Here is a 14,988-nt window from a genome sequence, read left to right as displayed (position 1 = left end):
TCAGTTCTGTTCAATAATGTTGTAACTTCAAATAAGTGTGTCAATCCAATTCCAGTACTGGTCAGGCTCACTGACCCATTTCGGTTATATTTTCTTTATGCATGTTACTAATTCACAATATTCAATTAGACATTGTGAAACAAAGATTTTGATATGCCTAAGGCTATTCCAAACAGAACCATAAAGTCATAAAACCTTATTGCAAAAAAGGATGCCATTTGGCACATCATGACTGTTGTGTTATGTCTCACAATTAGAGGCAGACACACTATATACATATAGTAGTAATGATTTGGAGATGCTGGTGTTGGACTGGTGTGTGCAAAGTTAAAAATCACACAACATCAGGTTATAGTCCAACAGGTTTAATTGGAAGCACACAAGCTTTCGGAATGCCACTCCTTCATCCACAACCGCCTGATGAAGGAGCGGCACTCTGAAAGCTAGTGTGCTTCCAATTAAACCTGTTGGACTATAACTTGGTGTTGTGTGATTTTTAACTGCATACATATAGTGTGAGATAGCATGTGGTCTGAGTATTTAAAGGTCTCATACCATCTTATTCTGGGATCACTTGAAACATGATATGCTATTGAAAGCATACTGCGCTGTTGTAATGTATAGCTTAATCTTAGCCCAGACACTTATGTTCATGTGAATGTAAGTTTTGAGCATAGTAGCTATTTATAATAAATGTCTGTTTGATTCTTCAATATCTCAATGTCCATGCCCCTTTTCTTATGTTGTGGGCGATAACATAAGCATTAACTCACTTGATAAAATATTTTTCTGGAGGTAAAATTGCATAACGATTACCAGCAATGGAGTCTGTAAAATTAACTTCAATATCTTGATGGTAGATAATTGGAAACTAATTGAAGTTCAAATGGACAACAGCGTTAGAAGTTAGTGAATTTGGAAAACCAGCAGCATCAGCTTCTATGAGTACAGAGAGCTCTATAGAACTATACAAAGTACATTGATGAGCAAACAGACAGAACTAATTTCTTTGATTAAAATTGAAGCTCTGCCAAAGTACTCAAAATTTCTAAGGTGCCCTTTAATTGAAGTAATAAAACCAAAGTCTGAGTTACAATACAAACCTTTGGCTACAGGTCTATACTGAAGATTTACCTCTCTGTTTGAAAAAATATAAGCACAAAGGGTTGCAGATCTGATTTTTTAAAAGAAAGTGCCTAAATGCTGCTGAAAGTTCAATTCCAAACCTCCCAAGAAGAAAATATAGCTTAGAAATAGGTAACAAGTAGTTTTCTACATTAAAGTACCTTATTTGCATCCAGACTATGGTCAGTTATATTTTCTTTCTTAAATTGGCCTCAATATAAAACGATGCCTACCATGACATCATCATTTCTTTGGAGTCTGTTAGCTCAGTTAGCTGGACAATTGGTTTGCAATGCAGAGTGATATCAACAGCACAGGCTTAACTATCACACCAGCTGGGTTTACATTGAAGGTTCCACCTTCTCAAGCTTGCCCCTCACATGGTGACTGTCAGGTTAAACCACAACCAGTTGTCTCTCTTTCTCTCTCTCTCTCTCTCTCTAACGAGACAATGGGGAGTGTGAACCCCATTTACAGGCAGGTTGTGATACTATGAGCCTGCATTTCTTAAAGTAAAGTCTGCCATTCTTAAAAGAGCAGTTATAAATGATGAAGGACAATATAGCAACAATCATAAAAGGATTAGAATTTAACTCATGCTGATGCAAAGCCCAGGATACATAGCTTAAGGTGGACAGAAAAAACCTTTTGTGGAAAACTCATGGATAGCAGAACATCATTAATGTTTGGCAGCATCCAGTGATACATTTACAGAATTACAGCAGTTCAAACAACACATATAGTTCTATTTATATTTTAGGAAATCATTTTGGTGATGGGGGAGCAGCTCAGACTCAGAGTTAAAACATCAGCCTTTCCATGGGTGATTCAAAGGCCAAGAAAAGATCTGGAGCAATTTTGAAGATTGGCTCAGGGTAAGAGGTAATTTCCAGATTATTTGATTCCAACCTGTGAAACAGACAGCAACGACAGCCAGAGTTAACCACAAATTGAAGTAAGCGAGGTATTTTCGGGGTAAGGAAATGTCTATAAGTTTCAAAGTTTAAAGTGTCGAAAGCTAATCAGTTCCATGCATTGACAGACTCACATTGCAGTGTCAATAGTCAAGTTCATCTAGGCTTCCTGAAATATTCTTTGTCCACCTACTGGATAAATGAGATCGGAGACATTGCCTCAGAGTTTTAAAATTTCCTCTCACCATCAATTCCCAAGGGCAGCATGTGAAGCTGTGTCGTGGTCAGGGATGAAGCAGGGCGTTCAACGAATTGTGAATGCATGTGAGGAATTCCAAAACTACCAATCTTACGTGTGGTGGAAGTACCTACGCCGACATGATATTCTGTCCCTCCCTTTGACAAAATTAGCAACAGACTAATTCACACGGTGCAAGGAAAATGACACATTTGTGATAGATTACTTCTTTATAATTCCTATTCTGAGATGACAATGAGGTTGACTGTCACTGACACAATTTGTTCAGTATTTTCAGTTTATTCAGTATCCTGGACTGGATAGCAACTGACAAAGGACAGCAATACACTGGAAAAGCATTTCAAGATGTATCTTCTAAGTGGGGAGTAACCCACATTATGTCATCACCCCGCTATCATGCTCATATGATTAAGCAGAATGCATGATACAAATCAATGATTATTAAGTGTTGAACAACAAAGCAAGCCTTTCCCTGGTTTTTGAAAGTGCTGATTAATTTAGTCCCAGTCCACAGATATTCTTCTATTAACCTTGTATACTAGTCCTTTTCAAATATATAATCTATTATCTTTTAACAGATACCATGAAACTGATTATACCATTCTTTCAGACCATGCAGTTTTCATCTCTACAGCCCTCTGTATGAAGGAAATATTCTACATTTTCTTCTGTTGTTTTTGCCAAATACTTTAAATCTATGACCTCAGAAGCTGGGTCTTCAACAGTTTGTGGGAGGCAGGATCAGATCTAGGTGGGCTTTGCAAATTAAGCTATTGGTTGCCATACCAGCACCTTGAACATTGAAGTTTCTGAAACATGCTGCAGTTTTAAAAGTGAGAATGTGAACTGTAGATGTCGGGATGGGCCACTTGTCTGCACCATGAAACTGCTGGCCTTCTGAACTTCTCTCCTGCAAGCAATTGGAAGACCAATCATGTCTGCTTTGAGATTTGCTCTCCAGGATCAGTTCCATCCTCCTACACCAACACCAATAGTAAGGCAACAAGCTCATTTCTGGTCCATATAAGGGATCTGGATTGAATTGCTCAGATGCACAGATGTGGTAAAGTCTAGGATCTGGAAGTGATCTATGAGAAAGTTCCCTGACCCAGGAGTGAAAATATTCACACATAGGAAGAGAAACAACTCTCCTAATATCAAGACATGAAGTCAAGGAGATGGTAATTATCAGCCTGAAATAAATTTACTGAGGGATTGAATGGATCAGTGCAGTTTACTGTAGGCCTTTTTGGCTTTGGATCATTGCTGATAATTTACTGTTCATCTGTTTTGAATCTTCAAGTAGGCAGACAGTTCAATTTAAGCAATGCTTTGTTGAATGCAATGGGGTATCATAGGACACCATCTGCTGGTGCAGAGACTTTGGCTTGATGTTTGTATCTGCAATGATGCTTTTCTGTGGCAATCTGAAGACAGCATTTTTGAAATCTCTGTGCTCCAGTGCCGAATGTTTCAGCCATGTGCAGGCAGCTCCCAGTTGTTGAAGTCAGTCTAGCACAAAAGAATGTCTCACTTGCACGACTTATGCCAAACTGGGTATCCTTTGGAAGGTGATCATTACTTATAGTGACAAACTGGCCTAGAATCATAGTCTGTCACTTAATTGCTATGATATTTTCTGTATTAGAAAGCTGCAGCACTTTGGTATTGGACTTATTTTGCCAATGGATTCAAATGATTTTTTTTCAAGTAATGCATATGAAATTAATTTAGTCTGAGCTTCTGTTTCTCAATATAATCCAAGTTTTAGCACCATGCAGCAATCTATTTAGTGTGCAGGCGTTATAAGTTCTTCGATGTGAGCAATTGTGAATTTGGAGATTTTTCAAGCTATTGCCTGAATCTTTTTAAATGCCACAGCAGCACTATCAATATTACCTGTTATCTCCACATTGAGCTTCATTTCACATGAGATTGATGATGCCAGGGAGCAGAATGTGTCTATATTTTTCAATTCAGTGTTTAATTGTAGCGCTGTTCACTGGCTGAGTCAGTGTCAATGTGTTTTGTAGCAGAACATGAGTGAATGAGACTAATCTAAGGTCCAATCATTTAATAGGTAGATGCATATGGTGTTGTGGAATGCTATGAGCTTGGCAAGACACAGAAGATGTCCTGCTCACCAGCTGCATCCTCTCCAAAAAAACAGATTTATCATGCACTCAACCAAGATAGGTCAAAATGAGAGAAGGAGGCTGACAATGTATAATACTCCCTCACTTTGAGACAATCATGTTCATCATCTTTCTATCAACTGACATTCACTATTTGTCACAAATCTTGTGGCAGCGGTGAGCAGGGTAACAGCTTCACAATGCAGAAATAGGAGTAGGTAGCTCTCTAGGGAGACAAAACAATACTTGTAGGACTAACCTGTTCACTGCTTTAATATTAGGAAAGGGCTGGAAGAGATGGATAAACATGATCTCCTTCATCTTCCTAACCAGATGGCAACTGTTGGCAGAGATCCCATCAACATGGTAAGCAATCCAAAAAAAGGTAACCATGGTTGCAATAGCATGTGGAACATGCAGAGCTTTCCAGATAAAGTCACAACTGACACCCATAAGAGAAGGGATGCTCTTGTAGGTACTGAACGAACTAGGTACAATGTCCATATCACCAGCTACAGATGCACTCATCTTCATAAAGATGGTCAGCTCAAGGAAATGGGTTTAGGCAACACATCTTTTGGAGTGAGTGCGAAAGTGACAAAATGAATTTTAGCACAAGTTTCTTTGACGACCTCCAATTCTTTGTTTCTACAGTGCCAGAGAGAGAAGTCTATCATTCTTTGTGACTTTAACACAAGAGTTGCTGCGGACAACCATGTGAGGGAAAAGGTTATGCAGACAAGGTTTAGTTCAACGTGGACCACATCACTGATCTTTGACTGATTGAGATTGTGCCCAAAAGAAGGCTCAGTTCTTGAAAGGTGGGACAGGGCACTTTAACTATATTCAAAATTGACCAGATCCTCTGTGAAGAACAGTCAAAGCCCACCTGGACAAGAGAGGAGTAGATAGAGAGAAAGAACTATAGTGGTAGGAGATTCAATAGTATGGGGTACAGACATGATTCTCAGATTGTATGTTAGCCTTGTGGGGCCAGGGTCAAAGAAGTCACTGATTCGCTGCAGGGCATTCAGAAGGGGGAGGGCGAACACTAAGAAGTCACAGTTCACATTGCTATCAATGACACAGACAGAAAGAAGGATGAAGTCCTGCAGCAATAATTTAGGGACATGTAGTAGATTGAAAAACAAGACCTCAAAAGTTGTAATCTTTGGATTATTCCTTATTTCACATTTTAATGGGTATAAAAATAGATGGATATAGCAGGTAAATGTGTGGCTAAAGAGTAGTGAGTGCTATTGGCAGAGGTTTAATTTATTTGGCAAGGGAATGCAATATGTAGTGTAGGTAAATAGTAGTGATGCACAGACAAATGTATGAGAAAAATCAAGTCATTCTGGCAGGCAGAATATATATAGTCAAGTTATGACACAAAGCTACTTGCCAAGATTATATAACATTTATTTTGATGCAAGGAGTTTTGTAAGTAAGACAGATGAATTCATGATTTTAATCAACATTTCAGAAAATGATTGATGCTGAGGGCTGAGAGACTGGAAACAAGGGGACACTTAAATTGCTTTCAGGAAGAATAGTTGAAGGAGAGGCAGGACTGAGAACTCAGAATTCTGTAGTGTAAAATCTTCATGTATGAAGGAGTGTAAAAGAAGAGGTGGTGTCATGCAATATAGATCAAGCGATCAACTACTGCAATAAGGAGAGCTGACATCATAGAACGCCTCTCAACTGAGGCAATATAGGTAGAACTTACAAAAAATGGGGCGATTATATTATTGGGTGTGTACCAAAGACCCCTGAACAGTCAAGGAGAGACAGAAGGCCAGATATGTAGACATAATTTCAGAGAAACATAAAAATATTTCAATAATAATATTGGAACTTTCATTATCCCTAATATTAATGAAGTGAGAAAGGCTCAGAAGGGATTGAATTCTTACAATGTATTGAGGGGAACTTTACGAACCAACTAGTAGACCATTCTACAGAAAGAGTCATACTGTATGTTAACCCTGTATCTCTCTCTACAGATGCTGCCAGACCAGCTGAGTTTCTTCAGCATTCTATGCATTGTTATAAGGGACTGGGTAAAACTGGACCTAACTTTAGGGAAAAAAGTCAAGCAAGTAGTAGAGGTGCTAGTGGGGGGAGCATTTCAATAATAGCAACTCTAAGATTTAAGATAATCATAGAAAAGGACAAAGATAGACCAAAAATAAATGGGAGGAGTTGGGATGAAGACTCATTTTAATATGATAAGTCAGGATCTAGCTGTTGTGTACTTGGAGCAGCTATTTGTCAGAATATCTACATCAGAGCAGTGGGAATCTTTCACAAAGGTAATAGTGATAATGAAGGGTAAACATATTCTCATTAAGGTAAAGAGTGGGACCAAAAATTCCAAACGACCATACATGTAGAACAATGTATAAAATCGGATAAAGTAAGATAAGAAAGTTTATCATTGATACTGAGGGCTGAAAGACTCGAAGCAAGGGATTACCTAAATAAAATAAAAGGAAAGCAATCAAAGGAGCAAGAAAAAAAGTACTGATGGCTAAAATAAAGGAAAATCTAAAGGCATTTTAAAAGTACATTAAGGGCAAAAAGATAACCAGGGAAAGAGTGGGATCCATTAAAGCCTGTAGTGACAAATTGTGGGTGGAGCGTACAGATGCAGGATGAGGTTTTAACAAGTACAGTACATTCGTATTCACACGAGGGAAGAATGATGTAGGCATAAAAATCACGGAAGCGGAATGTGAAGCACTTGAACAAATTGTACTTGAGTAGGTGGAGGTATTAGATGTTTGAGAGGGCTTAAGTTAGATAAGTCTATAAGCCCAGACGAGATGTACCCCAGATTGCAGTGAGAGATAAGGGGAAATTTCCAAGGTCTCTGACATTCACTTTCAAATCCTCTCTGGCTTCAGGAGGGGAACCTGAGGACTGGAGGACAGCTAATGTGGTAGCAATATTCAAGAAAGGTGGTAGGGATAAACTAGGAAACCACAGGGCAGTGAATCTAACACCAGTGATAGGTAAATTATTGGAAAACATTCTGAGGGATAGAATTAATCTCCATTAGAGAGGCAAAGGTGAATTAAGGATAGTCAGGCGTAGCCTTTTCAGGAGGGGATCATATCTGACAGATTTGATTGAGTTTTTAAGGAGGTGATTAGAAAAATGGTTGGAAGTGATGCAGAGTATAAATTATGAGGGACTTAGATAGGACAAATAGGAAAATTATTTCTTCTCAGTAGATGATCAATAATTGGGAGGCATAGATTTAAGGAAAAACACAATAGGTTTAGAGGGTGTTAACATTGAATTCTTTTCATCAAACGATGGTGGGTATGTGGAACTCACTGCTTGAAAGGGTGGTAGAGGGATGATACCATCACAACATTTACAAAGTATATAGACAATCACTTAAAGCATCATAGCATACAAGGTTACAGGACAATTTCTAGAAAATGGGATTAAAGTAGGTAGGTACTTAAAGACCAGCATGTACATGATAGTGAAGGTTTTCTTTGTGTACTGTAAGATTATTGACTGAATGAAGTTAAATTCTCTTATCTAAGCATCAGACTCACTTGAACTGTCTGTATATTTGACAAACATGCAAAAATTCTAAATAATTGTGACTTTGGCAGACTTAGAAACATCAGTCTGGGAATGGAGGAGACAAGATTGACTTACCAAACTAAAAGGCAAAGTAGCAATAGGTTTGCTACACATGTAAGCCTTGGATTGTCTATGACATCATACCAAGAAGCTCAGCTACTTTAACGTGAGCTACTTTCTGAGCTTCTGAAGATCAGTTGGCATGATGAAATATCAGATACCAAGGTGCTCGCCCAAGCTGACATGTCAAGCCTCACAATGAGATATGAATTGGGCAGATCATGTACACAGAATAGTTGACAGCTATTTACCATCTCCTCCTGAATCCAGCAATTCTCAGGAGTCTTGAAGTATTTGATCATTTTCATCCATACTTATTCACAAAATTGACACTCTTGTTTTCAACTAATTTAGTCAGCCCTTTCTAAAGAAAATGATCATCAGTACAAATGTCAGAATCAAATGTCAATGCTCAAAGTCATTCCATATATGTACTACTTTGAGAGAAATTTTCTCTTCTGACTTCCTTATTTATTATTACCATCTGCTTTCTATTGCCAATACAGTTTTCAGTCTGGCTAACCAACCTACTATTAATTCAATCAGGCTTAACAAATTCAAACATTTGACTTGAGCCTTCAGGAAGTCCACATTTACTAGAATTGAACTTCCTCATCTTGATGAGCTGCTGCTGTCATTTAATGTGATTGAGGTAAGTCATGGTGATGTAACTGATGTCTGACTCTGATATCAGTAAGAGTAAAGACACCAGTCTAGAATGAACAAGTCAATTGCCAACATTCCATGAGAGAGCTGTATTTGATAAGCTACAATATATAGATGTTAAAAAGTAGCATTACAATAGATAAGGAGTTGAAGAGACTTATTTACTGATAATATGCAAACAGCCTCAGTGGTTGTGTATATATAGATACTCACAATCTACAATATTCCAAAGCTGGTATTTGAATGTATAAGAAGCAGTATTGGGTTAAAGATAAAACATGATGGAAGCTCGGGTGTGAACCGCCAATACCAGGAACTGAAGTTCAAGCAGTGGGACACAACTGAAAAGGGAAGACTCCAAAGGCAGCCAGGACCTCAGAACATTTTTAGAAAAAGAAATTAGATTCTGAAGGCAGGGAAAATGCCTCAGAAGACATTGATCATGGAGCTAAAGAGTGGGAAGACTCTGAGGGGTGGGAAAAATAACCATGGAAGATTGTGAAGCCTAGCCATAGACCTGCAGTACTCTGGAGGGCAAAACCACAGAATCGAACGCTTTGACAAAAAGAAAAATTCACATCCTCACCCAGGTGAGTTATTGGCTTGGATGAGGAAAGTGTATGTGCTAAAGCCAAATATGCAGATGCCACAAAAATGGGTGAAAAAGCAAGTGGTGGCACAAATATTTTGCAAGGGGACACAGACAGGATAAATGAGTGGGCAAAAACTCAGTACCATCAAATATAATGTACAGAAATGTGAGGTTATGCACTTCGGAAGGAAGAATAAAGGAGTTGAATATTATTTGGATGGAAAAAGACTGTAGAAAGCTACAGAAAGAGGAATTTGTCAATGAATCACAAAAGGCTCATATCTAAGTTCCACCAGTAACAGAGAAAGTAAATGAAATGTTGGTTTTTATTTCAAAGGGAATGGAGTATCAATGTAGAGAGTTTTGTTTGCTAAAGGAAACATAGTTGGAATACAGTTTTGGTTCCCTGATCTAAGGAAAGATATGTTGGCAGTCCAGAGAAGGTTTACTCGGCTGATACTGGATATTGAGGGACTGTCTGATCAAGACAGGTTGAGCAGATTGGGCCTGTCCTCATCGGAATTTAGAAGAATGAGAGGCACACCCCATAGCAGAGTTCATAGACATTGTTTCCCTTGTGGGAGAGTCTTTGACCAGAGGGTATAATGTCAGAATAAGGAGTCACACATTGAAGATTGAGATGGATAGGAATCTCTTCTCTCGGAGGATAGTGAATCAGTGGAATTATTTATGACAGAGGGCTGTCATTAAGTTGAGACAGAGGGAAGAACTGGAAAGATAGCTCAGTAATCACTGTCTGAAAGATTTGCTGAGTTGGTCCTTTCATTGATCAGAATGCTCCTTCTCAACAAATGTTTTATTAGTTAGCTCTGCTGCTTGGTGCTAAATGACTATTTTTTATTAGTTGTACACTTATTTAGATTATCTATTGATTGCTTAGAAATTGTTTTCTCTGAAATTTGAGTTCACTGTTGTGCCAAACTTTATCTTCCTGAAATTTGCTCACCATCCTTCCGAGGAGCCAAAAATTAAAATGTACTCCCCAAGCAAAAAGGCTATTTCAAATACAACGCAAGATCTTTTTGATAATGTATTTGATAATGTACTATGGCCTGATATAAAGGAACATTACAGTACAGGTACTTGAAGAGTGGAAGAGTCTACGTAGCTAAGTGTACTCAGTGATAAAGTACAAGCAGCCTCATGCGCAATGTATGTACAGATACCCACATCCTGAGGTTAGTATCTCAATGTCAATGTAGCAGTAATGGCTTAAATCATGAGTTAAAGCATGTGGCAGCATCAACATTTCCCAGCTTAGTCAAGGTTCTTCTATTCAAACCAATAGTCAATCTTGATTGAAATCTCAGAAGACCTTTCCCCACTGCACCAGTGAAATTTGTAGTTCCTGCATTGTGACTGCATTCAATCAGCTAGTCTGTTTACTTCCAATTATTTCATCTTTAAGGGAATGTTAAATTGAACAATGTACAGGGAATTATTACTCTAACTTAAACTTGCAAGATGACTATCTTAAACATGACCCTCTCTCACAAGTATCCTTACATACTGATAAGGAAGGACAGCACTTCAACTGGGACAACACATCCATCCTAAGACAAGCCAAACAGAGACATGCACAAGAATTCCTAGAAGCATGGCATTCCAACTGGAACTCTATCAACAAACACATCGAGTTAGACCCCATCTACCAACCCCTGAGAAAAAGAACAGGAAATGGCATCACCACAGGAAATGACATCACCAACCCAATGTAACCCAAACATGTAAATAGCAAGCAAGAATTATCAGCAGTGCTTCGCCCGGAGGCCTACTGAAGATGGAACCTAGTATGGTGACGAAACATCTAGAAATGATCTTCCAGCTCAGTGAGCAAACCTACTTCCTGAACCTCAACCTGAGCTACAAATCTTCTCAAAACTCACTAAAATGTGCTAGTGCTTGATACTGACTATTCAGAAGTCATTAATTGAAAGGATTTCATTCCTCAATTTTGTTGTGCTTTGGTTCAAAGAGAACAAACTACTAGTTTTCTTATCCTCCTCCCAAAAGCCATATGAAGAGTACAAGAAAATTGAGTGAGTGGCCTTCTTGTAAACCTGTCAGAAAATAAAAGCAGAAAATGTTGGTTATGTTCAGCAGTCAGGGCCTGAGGGAACTCATTAATTCAAGTTTCCTGACTAAATTCAGCTCCAAGGCCATCTCTGCCCACCCCTGTGTAAAAATCTAGCCCAATATCTACACACTACTAATTAGCAACTTGACCAATAAAAAGACAAATATGTATCAGAGCATAGAGGTAGCTGCTGTGAGATTTGTACATATTATTCACAAATGTGATCTCATAAAATATGTATAATGTTATCACTGGTTATGCTGTTATGGATAAAAATTGTTATGTGTGGTAGACAGCAACTATTCACCTGACTAAAAATGGATATTAAAACCTGAAAGCAGTGTATAATCTGATACAGTACTATCCATTAATCTCTTGTTTCTTTACCACACATATCCTGTTTCCTGAGTAACTACAGCTGTTAATTGCTGCTAATTACGGAATTTCTTTTAGAACTTTAGGTTACATGTCCCATCACCTGATGAAAAAGGAACACTGTGGTTGAATATTGCAACATTGTAAATCCTTCAAAATTGTAGTTACAAGTTGATCAGATGTTACAGCTGTCTGTCTGCCTTGCAATTGTTCATCACAGACATTTGAATATTTTTCAATGTAATTGGTACAGTTATTACATCTGATAACGAAAGCTTTTAACGTGAATAAAATGCTTATAATCAAATGCTAATAATTTATAAAATGTGTATACATTATGATTTTTCACATTTATTTTTTGGCTTCAAACAAAAGCCTCTGCTGTGGTAAATAATTGGTACAGAATTGTTACTGTTATAAAGACATGCTTATATCAAATATCATTTAAAAATATTCACTAGACGTTCTTAAATTTGGGATTTTCTTTAAAAATGACAGTTTTAACTTGAAACAAGGGCAAGATGTAACTTCTGGAATTTGTAATGCACATTCCACTCCGTTAGGATAGAAATGCAGGATCTCTGTAGACCTAACAGAGTCAATAAATCTTTGAAAATGGGTAAACTACTTTCTTCCTGCCTTATCAAGATGAAAATTGCAATAGTATTCGACCATGGAGGAATGAGCCATTCAGAAATCAATAACTTAGTTAAAAAATCCTTGGTTTTCAAAAGATTTGTTTGTGTAGATGTGGAGGAATCAGATATACCTCTTGGAATATACAATAGATTTTTGAATGTCTGATGGTAGTTAGAAAGAAATCATGTGAGCAATGTAGCTGTGAGTGTATTTAATGAGGAACTGTATTAGAGGTGGCTGACTAGCACCTTTGAGAGGCAGCTACTGTTTTCTCTCTCTCTCTCTCGCTCTCTAAAACCCTATTTAAGACAGAGCACCCTCTTTGCTGAGTTGGAGTGTACCCTGGAAGCCAACAGAGAACTTTTAAAGGAAGAATTCAGTTCCTGCAACTGCATTTCTAGAAGAAGGAGAAGACAAAAGCTACAATCTTAAACTGCCAACTGAAGACAAAAATGTTTGGAGAGATGGCTACAACCAATTAATTTTTAATTACATTTTTTTATCTTTATTGAGCTATACTTTAATTAAAGTTAATACTCTGCCCTGTAATTTATGTTTTTAGGTGTTTATTACATGTGTGTAAATAAGTTGCAAAAGCCTTTACCCCAGGTGGGTTTCAGTGCACTAAAACTATCACCTTACTTGTTTAACTCAAGAATACCTATCTAGATAGTTCTTCTCATCCACAAGTATACAGGAAAGTGTATTCTGTGTCGGCAAATACATTCTTGAATGAAATACAAAAATTCAGTTGTGATCAAATGAAGCGTGGAGCCAAATCAAAAAGAGGAGAGCCATTTACCTCTCTTCGCCCATTGTAACATCATCCTCCTGTCCTTTTTGGTGGCTGCACTCTACCTAGCCTACAATGAAGGTTAATTTTACACTCTGCTCAATGTATTTAAAATGAAAAAGAACAATACAAAATTATTAATAACGTCATAAAACATTCATCTCTGCTGAATGTAACTGGAAATTACTAAAAATAGCTTTCACTTAAAATTGCGAGCACATTTAATGGAAGGGAAAGGAAAATTTAGAAGCTGAAGGTAAAACTTTAAGTATGCAAATGCAATCACAATCATTTTGAATTAATTTTCAAATGGGCCAGCAATGCCAAAATGCTTTTTAGTGCTTTATTCAAAGGTCAGGAACAGATGGAATGTTTCTGGCATAAAGCTTGTAAAAGTCTGTTCATAAAATATTATGATGGTTACATAGGTGGCAATGTCATGGAAAACAATAGATTGCATTGGACCGCAATTAATTGAACAGCCCCTGCCTGCCTTTAGGGACAAGGTTTGTTTCATTCTGTTGAAATTGCCTTAAGTGATTTATTTTTATTAATTCATGGGATATGGGCATTGCTGGCAAAAACAACATTTATTGTCCCTCTCCAGTTAGCCTTGAGAAAGTGCTGGTATCCTCCTTGTACTGCTGTACTCCACGTTGTTATTGCAGATGTTATTACCTGTTTTTAATTCCCTTTGTAGTTCACAACAAATATTGTTGATTCTTTTGAACATGCATTTCAATTGAAATGCATTACTAGTCAGAATTACAAGGTTCCTTTGAATAAAAGACAAAGGAATTTCTTTCTTATATACTGTTAGAAAACTAAAGAAATATAACATGAAACACACATGCCAGCTGTCACAAAGCTGGTCCTTTCTCAAAGTTACTGTGCCCTTGAGTTTTTTTTCAGAGAGAGGGTAATTGGCCAGGCTCCAGCTAGGCTGGGTTTGAGTAGATTATTGAGGCCATTTTTTGTTTAGATCTAACAGATAATGCTTCAGGCAGAAAGCTTTCAAGTCTTTTAAAAAAAACACTGGTATAATCAAGGGGGCGTGGCCAGCTGCGCAGGTCAGTTCAGTTCAGGAGTTAGTTGAGTCGTGGTCATAGTTGAAATTGGAAGCTCTCTCTCCTTCCTTCTGCCCTTCTGACTTCATAAGATGTAAGCTTTTTGTGTCATTTTTCCTCGTTGTGCTAAGGGGTCTGTTTATGGGGATTGTTGCAAGTATTTTAGAACAGCACCATTAAGGCAGGATGGTCTGTTGGGTATTTGGATAGGATAAGTTATTCAGGTATTCTATTTTCAGTTTGTTGTGTTTCATTCCATAATTTTGTAAATAAATTCTGTTTGTTTAAACCTTGGCAGTCGGAACAGCTAATTCACTCCGGGAATATCCACTGTACACTTACCTGAAACAAATGGCAAAGTTATGGTCTGGGCTACCTGCTTTAAAATGTTTTGAGGAGTCAGGCCTGGTCCATAACAGATTGGGGACTCTTTGCAGGATTTGGTTGGAGTTCTAAATTGGGATTTGGGATTCGAATTGTTTGGACTCGGAGGCAGCGGGTGTTAGATGTTGGTGCCTTTCATTCCAGGTGTTTATTTGGTTGGGTAAACATAGCTTGAGATAACAATGCTTCTTTCAGTCACCAAGAGTTTTCTGGAGGTGGAAGAACTGACCTTAGAAAAGAAAGTCAGCTTTAAAGGGTGGAGATGAAGGCTG

At 37.9% G+C, this 14,988-nt stretch overlaps 1 long non-coding RNA gene across 3 annotated transcripts in view; it reads left to right on the top strand.

Moving 5' to 3' along the window:
• LOC148147511 (uncharacterized) overlaps window positions 1-14,239 on the top strand; it is a 36,098-nt gene extending 21,859 nt beyond the window's left edge. Inside the window, exons 3-5 of one of the 3 annotated variants that reach the window (XR_015759641.1) lie at window positions 1,886-2,007; window positions 4,715-4,799; window positions 10,899-14,239. This is a non-coding gene — a long non-coding RNA (uncharacterized LOC148147511). Of the gene's footprint in view, window positions 1-1,885; window positions 2,008-4,714; window positions 4,930-10,898 lie in introns of those variants that run through there. The other 2 variants (XR_015759640.1, XR_015759639.1) reach the window with 2 other exon arrangements.
• The last annotated feature ends 749 nt before the right edge of the window (window positions 14,240-14,988 follow it).

Source organism: Chiloscyllium plagiosum, unplaced genomic scaffold, assembly GCF_037043375.1.
Source record: "Chiloscyllium plagiosum isolate Xiang-an unplaced genomic scaffold, Cpla_swu_hap1 HiC_scaffold_16, whole genome shotgun sequence".
NCBI lineage: Eukaryota > Metazoa > Chordata > Chondrichthyes > Orectolobiformes > Hemiscylliidae > Chiloscyllium > Chiloscyllium plagiosum.
Note: the sequence above shows the minus strand (reverse complement) of the source record. Positions and strands in the feature narration are given on the sequence as shown.